The following is a 10698-nucleotide window of genomic DNA, read 5'->3' on the forward strand; positions in this document are numbered from 1 at the left end:
CTGCCAGACTAGGTATGAAAGGGGAAAAAATTTTTTTAAAAAGTGCACATTATTTTCTAAAACTTTTTGGCTACTCTGTAAGATATTTTGTTCACAATTGAGTGAATTACCGGCCATGGTAGAGACTGACAATATATAAAGGACGTTCCCAACTCAGCCTGTTGTGCAACCATCCTTGATTTCTTATGTCAAACTGGATCTTCTGCTTCCCTTGCCAACTGAAATCAAATGGATGTGTTAGGTCATAGCACTACTATGGAATAGTTTCCACACTTGCTTTTCTTTCTCCTTTCTCACCTCCCATTTATTACGTGTAACAAGTCAGATTGTAATTTGAAAGTGAGGAACTAAGGCAGCTTGCTAGCACGCTGAGGCTGAGCACTGCTGCTCGTATTATTTAGACCTTTTGGTGACAGCCAGAGGGTATTAGTCACATGGTTGTTTGGGATGTGCAATCATCCGAGGCTAAAATGACATCACCAGAGTGCATTACACTGGAACTTAGTAAATCTGCACTGCAGGATTTGCCAAGGAAAATTAAACTGGTAGCTTTCTAAACTCCTCACATCCCCCATGTGATTAGTAATATTTTTCTAATGACTTTTATGCTGAAGAGGAACCTTGTCCAGTTCTTTTTTTTTTTTTACTTTGTGCACTGATTGAGTCTTCTTTATTTTTTATTTTTTTATTTTTATTTTTGCACACAAAACAATAAACATTTTCTAAAAGTACATACAAACAAAAAGATGCGTATCAAACATATTAGGAAGGTTGCACATGGGAAGACGGGGAATAGAAATGGGGAGTGGGAATTAAAGAAAATAAATGAGAGAGGGACTTTGTATGGATCAATGATAGTAACTCAATCCTCTATTTGACAAAGAAGAAGGAGAAGGAAGAGGAAGAAAAAGAAAGTGGGATAAAGGATCAGAAAGGGAGGAAAATAGAAAAAATTAGAGTATGACTCCAGGGTACACCTGTTTTGTTTTCGCTTGGTTGGTTGGTTGGTTTGTCAGTTGTATTTTTCATATGTTTCGCCATGTTGGCCAGGCTGGTCTCGAACTCCTAGCCTCAAGTGGTCAACCCGCCTCGGCCTCCCAGAGTACTGGGACTACAGGCGTGAGCCACCACGTCCAGCCCCCACATTGCTTCTGGCCTCTGTGGTAGACCTCCCAGATGGGGCGGCCGGGCAGAGGCGCTCCCCACATCCCAGATGGGGCGGCCAGGCAGAGGTGCTCCTCACTTCCCAGAGGGGGCGGCCGGGCAGAGACGCTCCTCACTTCCTAGACGGGGTGGCAGCCAGGCAGAGGGGCTCCTCACTTCCCAGAAGGGGCGGCCGGGCAGAGGCGCTCCTCACTTCTTCCCAGACTGGGAGGCCGGGCAGAGACGCTCCTCACTTCCTAGACGGGGTGGTGGCCGGGCAGAGGCGCTCCTCACTTCTTCCCAGACTGGGAGGCCGGGCAGAGACGCTCCTCACTTCCTAGACAGGGTGGTGGCCGGGCAGAGGCGCTCCTCACTTCCCAGACGATGGGTGGCCGGGCAGAGGCGCTCCTCACTTCCCAGATGGGGCGGCCAGGCAGAGGCGCTCCTCACTACCCAGACGGTGGGTGGCCGGGCAGAGGCGCTCCTCACTTCCCAGACGGTGGGTGGCCGGGCAGAGGCGCTCCTCACTTCCCAGACGGTGGGTGGCCGGGCAGAGGCGCTCCTCACTTCCCAGACGGTGGGTGGCCGGGCAGAGGCGCTCCTCACTTCCCAGACGGGGCGGCCGGGCAGAGGCACTCCTCACTTCTTCCCAGAAGGGGCAGCCGGGCAGAGGCGCTCCTCACTTCCCAGACGGGGCGGCCGGGCAGAGGCGCTCCTCACTTCCCAGACAGGGCGGCCGGGCAGAGGCGCTCCTCACTTCTTCCCAGACTGGGAGGCCGGGCAGAGACGCTCCTCACTTCCTAGACGGGGTGGTGGCCGGGCAGAGGCGCTCCTCACATCCCAGACGATGGGTGGCCGGGCAGAGGCGCTCCTCACTTCCCAGACGGGGCGGCCGGGCAGAGGCGCTCCTCACTTCTTCCCAGAAGGGGCGGCCGGGCAGAGGCGCTCCTCACTTCCCAGACGGGGTGGTGGCCGGGCAGAGTCACTCCTCACATCCCAGACGATGGGCAGCCGGGCAGAGGCACTCCTCACATTCCACACGATGGGCAGCCAGGCAGAGACGTTCCTCACTTCCTAGACGGGGTGGCGGCTGGGCAGAGGCACTCCTCACCTCCCAGAAGGGGCGGCCGGGCAGAGGAGCTCCTCATAACCCAGACGATGGGCGGCCAGGCAGAGACGCTCCCCACCTCCCAGACGGGGCGGCGGCCAGGCAGAGGCTGCAATCCCAGCACCCTGGGAGGCCAAGGCAGGTGGCTGGGAGGCGGAGGCTGCAGCGAGCCAAGACCACGCCACCGCACTGCAGCCCAGGCAACACCGAGCACCGAGTGGGCGAGCCTCCGTCTGCAGTCCCAGTACCTCTAGAGGCCGAGGCGGGCAGACCACCGGAGGTCAGGAGCTGGAGACCAGCCTGGCCGACATGGCGAAACCGCGCCTCCAGCCAAAGGAGAAAAACCAGGGAGGGGTGGTGGCGCGCGCCGGCAATCCCAGGCAGCCCGCAGGCCAGGGCAGGAGAATCACGGGAGCCGGACGCAGGGAGTCTGCAGCGAGCCAAGTGTACTCCAGCCTGGGCCACAGAGGGAAGAAAAGAAAAAGAAAGAAGAAAGAAAGAAAGAAAGGGAAGGAAGAGAGGGAAGGACGGAAGGAAGGAAGGCCCTTGTCCAGTTCTTATTTCTGGTGTGTGTAAATGTCACTGAAACTAAGGCTTCATGCATGTGAAATCGTTACCAGTAAAAATGTTTTTTCTTTCTCAATTTACTTATCCAATGCTTTAGACCTCTGTACGTGCTATGCTTTCTTACCTCTCTGGCTGGTGGTGTGTGTTGTTTCCTCTGCTTGACGTGCTCTTCTCCCTAGTCCTCTCCCGTCTGCCCCTTGTCTATCTGGTGAACTCCAACTCATCCTTTAAGACCATTTCAAAATATTTCTTTCTTTCTTTTTTTTTTTTTTTTTGAGACAGTGTCTCACTCTGTGGCCCTGGCTAGAGTACAGTGGTGTGATCTCGGCTCACTGCAACCTCTGCCTCCCGGGTTCAAGTGATTCTCCTGCTTCGGCCTCCTGAGTAGCTGGGACTACAGGCATGCGCCACCACACCCGGCTAACTTTTTGTATTTATAGTAGAGATGGGGTTTCACCATATTGGCCAGGCTAGTCTCGAACTCCTGACCTCGTGATCTGCCCACCTCAGCCTCCCAAAGTGCTGGGATTACAGGCGTGAGCCACCACGCCCAGCCATTTCAAAATATTTCTAAGTGAGTTTTCCTTTACCTCCTCCTCTTCTGATTCAGATAGTAACTTCATCCTGTCTTCCATCATTCATTATAAGAGTGTATATCCCTTGGGCCAGGCGTGGTGGCTCACTTCTGTAATCCTAGCACTTTGGGAGGCCGAGGTGGGCAGATCATAAGGTCAGGAGATCAAGACCACCCTGGCCAACATGGTGAAACCCCATCTCTACTAAAAAATACAAAAAATTAGCCAAGTGTGGTGGCGCGTGCCTGTAATCCCAGCGACTCGGGAGGCTGAAGCAGGGGAATCCTTGAACCTGGGAGGCAGAGGTTGCAGTGAGTCGAGATTGTGCCACTGCAATCCAGCCTGGTGACAGAGCAAGACACGGTCTCAAAAAAAAAAAAAAAAAAAAAAAAAGTGTATATCCCACTGTTATAACCTTTATCACATTATACATTATTTCCATACGGAAGTTTTATGGGGGAAGAAGCTATGTCTCCACATCTTTGTTTCCCTAGTATTTGGCACAGTCTTGGCAAATAGTAAGCCCTCAACATATGTTTATTTTCTCCTTCCTTCCTCAATTTTTTTATCCTTATTATCATGTATGTTTTCAATTTGAAACAAAATTTTATCAATTTTTAGATTACATACTTTGAAGATATGTTATTAAGGACATATAAGTTTAGAGTTGTTATAGCTCTCCAATGAAAACTTTTTTTTTTTTTTTTTGAGACGGAGTCTTGCTCTTTCATCCAGGCCAGACTACAGTGGTGCTATCTTGGCTCACTGCAAGCTCCGTCTCCTGGGTTCACACCATTCTCCTGCCTCAGCCTCCCAAGTAGCTGGGACTACAGGTGCCCGCCACCATGCCGGACTAATTTTTTGTATTTTTAGTAGAGACGGGGTTTCACCGTGTTAGCCAGGATGGTCTCGATCTCCTGACCTCATGATCTGCCCTCCTCGGCCTCCCAAAGTGTTGGGATTACAGGCGTGAGCCACTGCGCCCAGCCTCCAATGAAACTTTTATCAAATATAGTGACTCATTTCATCCCTAAAAATGCTTTTTGTCTTAAACACATTTGTCTCATATTAATAACAACATTAGCTTTTTTGAAGGGGTGGATATTTGCCAGATATATTTTATTTTCACTTTTATTTTTAATTTCTTTTAGAGACAGAGTCTTGCTCTGTTACCCAGGCTGGAGTGCAGTGGCATTTGGCTAACTGCAGCCTTGAACTCCTTGGGCTCAGGCACTCCTTTTGCCTCAGGCTCCCAAGTAGCTGGGACTACAGGTGCATGCTGCTGCGACCAGCTAATTTAAAAAATATATATTATTATTATTACTTTTTTGAGACAGGTTCTTGCTCTGTCACCCAGGCTGGAGTGCAGTGGTGCAATCACAGTTCATTGAAGCCTCAAACTCCTGGTCTCAAGCAAGTCTCCCATCTCAGCCTCCCTAGTAGCTGGGACCATAGGCACATACCACCACGCCTGGCTAATTTTTGTATTTTTTGTAGAGATGGGGTCTTACTATGTTGCCAGGACTAGTCTTCAACTCCCAGTACTACAAAGCACTGGGATTATAGATGTGAGCCACTGTGCTCAGCCTCTATTTTTTACATACTTATACTTTCTGTCATTCTAGATCCTTACAGTTTAGCAAGCCTCTTATAAAAAGTATATATCTGGATTTCTAATATTTAAAACTCTAACTCTTTTTGTACTTTTAAAGGCCAATTTGATCCATTTACATTTATTATGATTACTGAAATTTGGATTCATTTCTATAACCTTATTTTGTGCTTCCTATTTGTACTGCTTTTTCTATGCTTCTTTCTCTCCTACTCTTTCTAATGTTGTAACAAACTGAAACTTTGTGATTCTTCCTTTTTCATAAACGACTTTGATGTTCTACTCATATGGAAGGATTGGTCTAGCAGGCTTCTATCTTCTGGTTTCTTAAAAGTTTCTTCTTTTAATTAGGACAATAAGAAGATTTCAAAGGATATCTACGACTAAATATTGCATCATCAAGAAAGAAAAACACTGTAGTCCCAGCACTGTGGGAGGCCGAGGCAGGCACATTGCTTGAGGCCAGGAATTCAAGACCAGGGTGGCCAACATGGCGAAATCCTGTCTCTACTAACAAAAAAAAAAAAAAAAAAAGAGAAAAAAAAGAAAGAAAAATAGCCAAGGGGAGACTTGGGAAAAAATTTTACTTTTCAACAATTCTCACTAGAGACTGAGGCAGTTTAACAGCCAAGTAGCTGATTCTCAAAATGGTGAGTCAACATGGTGTGCAATGCTGGTTACAGTATAATGAGATCTTTGTAATATGTCTGCTCCCAGTGTGAGGACGATACCTAAGGGAAGGTCCTTTTGCGCTCAGCATGCCTGTACTGCTGTGTGCTACATGACTTCATGGAGAAGCTCCCATGACTTGCTTCTGTTCAACTTACTGTAAAACCCTCATTCTTTTTTTTTTTTTTTTTTTTTTTTGAGATGAAGTTTCGCTCTTGTCACCCAGGCTGGAGTGCAATGGCATGATCTCGGCTTACTGCAACCTCCGCCTCCTGGTTGTTTCAAGCAATTCTCCTGCCTCACCCTCCCGAGTAGCTGGGATTACAGGTACTTGCCAACATGCCCGGCTAATTTTTGTATTTTTAGTAAAGATGGAATTTCACCATGTTGGCCAGGCTGGTCTTGAACTCCTGACCTCAGGTGATCCTCCTGCCTTGGCCTCCCAAAGTGCTGAGATTACAGGCATGAGCCACCGTGCCCGGCCTAAAACCCTCATTCTTTCAGTGAGCCATCATGGTATTTGGCCTCCTCTTGGCTAGAAATCAACAGAAAAGGCAGCCTTTATATTGTGTGACAGGACTTAGTTATAATTGCACTGCCTGATGATCCAGCATATACTATATCAACTTCAAGATTATTATTTAAATAAAAATGCATAAGTTTGACATACTTAACAGTGAGTATGTTTTGTAATCTTTTGATGTTTCCTCCATACCTCTGGAAAAACAAGTATACCATAGCAGTTAATAGCCTGGACCTGGAGTCGCAAACAGACTGGGTATTTTAAAATGTTACTTAATTTTATTTTTTATTTTTAAAATTTTGTTTTTAATTGACACAATAATTGTACATATTTATGGGGTGTAGTGTGATGTGATAGACTGGGTTTTTTTTTTTTTTTTGTCGTTTGTTTGTTTTTTTTTTTTGAGATGGAGTTTTGCTCTGTTGCCCAGGCTGGAGTGCAGTGGCGCCATCTCGGCTCACTGCAACCTCTGCCTCCCAGGTTCAAGCAATTCTCCCATCTCAGCCTCTTGAGTAGCTGGGACTAGAGTCACACACCACCACACCTGGCTAATTTTTGTATGTTTTAGTGGAGACAGGGTTTCACCATGTTGGCCAGGCTGGTCTTGAACTCCTGACCTCAAGTGATCTGCCTGCCTTGGCCCCCGCAAAGTGCTGGGATTACAGGTGTGAGCCACTGTGCCCACCCCACAGACTGGGTTTTGAATCCTGATTTTTCCGTGTATTAGCTGTGTGAGGTAAGGCAAGTTACTTAATCATGCTAAACCTCAGTTTCCTTATATTCTAAGTGAAGCTAAATCTAAACATAGGGTTTTTATGAGAATTTAACAAATTAAAACATATAAAGCCTTTGGCCTCAAGTTAGTACTAAGAAACAAAAAGAAGAAGTAGCTATTACAATGATTTTTTTTTTTTTAATGAATAAGAAGCTTCTTGAATCAGTTCCTTCTGCAACTCCCTGTCTCTCAGCACAGAGTAGTAGGCATAGGAAGGAGTTTTGGGCTGGAGTTGGACTACAGAGTATTGATCTTTCCACTTCAGATATTTAACAAGCTGAGTATGGTGGAAATCCCTTTGACTTTTATTTATTTTTTTGAAACAGAGTCTCGCTCTGTCGCCCACGCTGGAGTGTAGTCGCGTGATCTCAGCTCACTGCAAGCTCCGCCTCCCGGGTTCATGCCATTCTCCTGCCTCAGCCTCCCGAGTAGCTGGGATTACAGGCACCCGCCACCAAGCCCGGCTAATTTTTTGTATTTTTAGTAGAGACAGGGTTTCGCCATGCTAGCGAGCATGGTCTCAATCTCCTGACCTCGTGATCCGCCCGCCTCGGCCTCCCTTTGAACTTTTAAGATATCTTGAGGAGGTCAGGAGTGTGACTCATACCCTCATGTGTGTCATCCTGAATCAACAGATATCAGTGTGTATCTGGATCATTGCTGCAATGATTGTGTTGCAAACTTGTTGCTTCTGCAGACACGACTTCTTTGATAAGGCCGGCATGATCTTATATCCTCAAGTTCCGATCTCTTCTGCAAACCCAGTTAGAAAGTTATGAGGTAAGAGTGCTGCTAACCTCATCTCCAGAAATCTCTACTTCCCCAGGTAGGGGAAACCCTGTCCTGGGGTGCTGAGTTAGAATTAGGAATATATTAGGTTGGTGCAAAAGTAATTGCGGTTTCATAATGGCAAAAACCTCGATTACCTTTGCACCAACCTAATACATTTTTTCCTATTATGAACATGATTATTTGTAGGTGATATGTACATCAGGCTCACTGCTATTAATAATGGGTAAAGGCTGGGCATAGTGGCTCACGTCTGTAATCCCAGCACTTTGGGAGACTGGGGTGGGAGGCAATATAGCGAGACTCTGTCTCTTAAAATAAGAAAATTTTTTTAAAAAATGAATAAACAATGGGTAAAATAAGACTATTAGGACATAGCCTGAGATCCTAACCTCTTTAAGTAACATGATTTCCTATGGGAAATGTGTTATCAGTTCCAAATAATTGATTTACAGGTAAAACGTCAAAACATAAGCCATTAGAAAAAAAAAGGGCTGCAATCCTTCACATGTTCAATATAGGAAGAAATCCTGCAGAGCAGTCAAAGTGTAGGAACAGTTGGGCACTGTGCATTTTTCTAAACTGGAGGTCAGTCAGGACAACAGATGAGCAGCTTGTTGGAGAGAGCAACACTGGCTTCTTAGTGATCACCAAGACAGAGACATCGAATGAGGTTTGGCTCCATAGCCACTCCTGTGCCCTCGCTATGTTCGGATGCCTCCTTATTCCTGAGAGAGTCCTCCTTGAGAAGGGAAGGCCACCTTCCTGCTCAGGATGCTCTGGAAGCTTCTGAGTACTGCTGAGAGGGGCCTCTGTGCCTACACTCCCTCACCCTAAATCGACCTGGCTATGAGCAGCTCTCCAAACTTTCTTTGCCAGATCCCTCACTAACCTCTTGTCACTCTTATCTCTGACTGCCATGGGCATGGATCGCTCATGAGTCAGTCAGGAAACAGGTAGATGCTAAGAGTCCACTGTTGCTCAGGATTCTTCTAGGCTCTGTGAGTACAGAAAAGAAAAAGAATCTCTGCTCTCAAAAGAATTTACAAACTAGTTTGGGAAGCAGCTTGTGCTAGGAGTTCAAACATAGGATTCACCTCAGTCAGCCCTGACCAGAATCTCAGGTCTACCATCTCCTAGCTGTGTATTTTGAGTCTCAGTTTTTTCATTTGTAAAGTGGGGATAATAAAAGTGCTATCTCAGAGGGCTGGCATGAGGATTGTGTTGCAAGATAAAGTATTTAGCAGAGCCTGCACATAGTAAGTGCTCAGTAAATGTTAGCTATTATTATCATCATTATTCAGCAAGTCCCAGATGGGGTATCAACTAGTCTGGGCCACATAGGAACCTAATAACACCCTCCTGAGTCTTCTCAGACCTGGGGGAGGAGGTACTGCTTTGTGGGCCACAAAAATAACGGGGATGGACTGGATACCCCCGGAGAAGGGCTTTGGGGATGCACCAAGGTGCTGCTCTTGACTCCCTGGTGAAGGCAGTCTGCCTGTCTTGGTTCAGTTCAGCACGAATCACCTTGTTGGGCTTGGAAACTAAACAATGGGAACTTCCCCTGCCTTTGAAGAATTTGCCAGCTAGGTGGGGGTTCAGGACATGCACACAAGATGCAGCTTTAACATAATGAGGAAGAAGCATATTAATTAACAAGAACAGGCCGGGCGCAGTGGCTCATGCCTGTAATCCCAGCACTTCGGGAGGTTGAAGAGGGCAGATCATCTGAGATCAGGAGTTCGAGACCAGACTGGCCAACATGGTGAAACCCCTGTCTCTACTAAAACAAAAAAACAAAAATTAGCCAGGTGTGGTGGTGGGTGCCTGTAATCCCAGCTACTCAGGAGGCTGAGGCACAAGAATCGCTTGCACCCGGGAAGTGAAGGTTACAGTGAGCTGTGATTGTGCCATTGCACTCCAGCCTGGGTGACAGAGCAAGACTCTGTCTCAAAAAAAAAAAAGAGAGCAAAATGACGTGGTAAAAACTTGATATGCCTACGATAAATGTTTAGGGCAAGAAATGCTTATTGATACATTTACATTCTGGACTGCTGGGTAAAATATTCTGATTATGTTAATACCACCCATAGCTCTGTGGCAATAACAGCAGAAAGGCCCTTTTCTTACCACCTTCCCACCTCCGTCTCTTTGTTCCCTGTGTCTGTTTCCCTCCCCAGACAAACTGCGGCCTGGACCAGCTGGTGAAACGTAATTCTGAATCCTGCCCACAGCCTTCAGTGGTTTTGGATGAAAGGCCAGAGCCTTGAGAGCCCTGCATTTGATTTCAAGTTTTAAGGCTGGCACTAGTGGAGCAATGAATGGTGAAAGCTCTCCCCTTAAAGGAGCACAATTGCCTTTAGGTGACTGCTAACTCAGGCTTTCGCTGAGGACAGTGTTTACTTTGTGAGCTTAATGACAGGGCTGGCTTTCTGGGAGTGTTGCAATGAGATAGACTCAGACACGGGCCATCATGGACCTCCTCCCTAGCAAGGCCGCCATGGCTGGCATCTCAAGAGTAGTCCATTGAACTTGGGATTTGGGTGTGAGACACAGTTTCATCAGAAGAATTTAAACCAAAGTCTACATTTGCCCTCTAGATAAATGTATGTGTTCAGCAGCAACCACAACTCCTTGCCTCATTCTTAGTTGATTATGTGACTGTGAGAAGAAAAGCAAGAGCAAAAATGAGAAGCATAGCTACGATGCTATTTTAGTTAAAAATATTCTGGTAGAATTTGAAGGTACCATAGAGATTACCTACAGATGGAAAAAACTGAAGCTCAGAGATGGGAAGTGCCTTGTCCAAGATCGCACAGCATATAAGGGAAGAAGTAGGACTGAAATCCAGATTTCTCTATTCCTGGTCCTGTTTTCTCTTTTCTTTTTTTGAGACAGGGTCTCACTCTGTCGCCCAGGATGGAGTGCAATGGT

General features: G+C 46.7%; 1 long non-coding RNA gene across 1 annotated transcript in view; it reads left to right on the forward strand.

The window, feature by feature from the left end:
- Window positions 1-10394, forward strand: part of LOC129468433 (uncharacterized) — a 29992-nt gene extending 19598 nt beyond the window's left edge. Inside the window, exon 2 of the long non-coding RNA XR_008652650.2 lies at window positions 9945-10394. This is a non-coding gene — a long non-coding RNA (uncharacterized lncRNA). The remainder of the gene's footprint in view (window positions 1-9944) is intronic.
- Window positions 10395-10698: the final 304 nt, after the last annotated feature.

Source organism: Symphalangus syndactylus, chromosome 18, assembly GCF_028878055.3.
Source record: "Symphalangus syndactylus isolate Jambi chromosome 18, NHGRI_mSymSyn1-v2.1_pri, whole genome shotgun sequence".
Taxonomy (NCBI): domain Eukaryota; kingdom Metazoa; phylum Chordata; class Mammalia; order Primates; family Hylobatidae; genus Symphalangus; species Symphalangus syndactylus.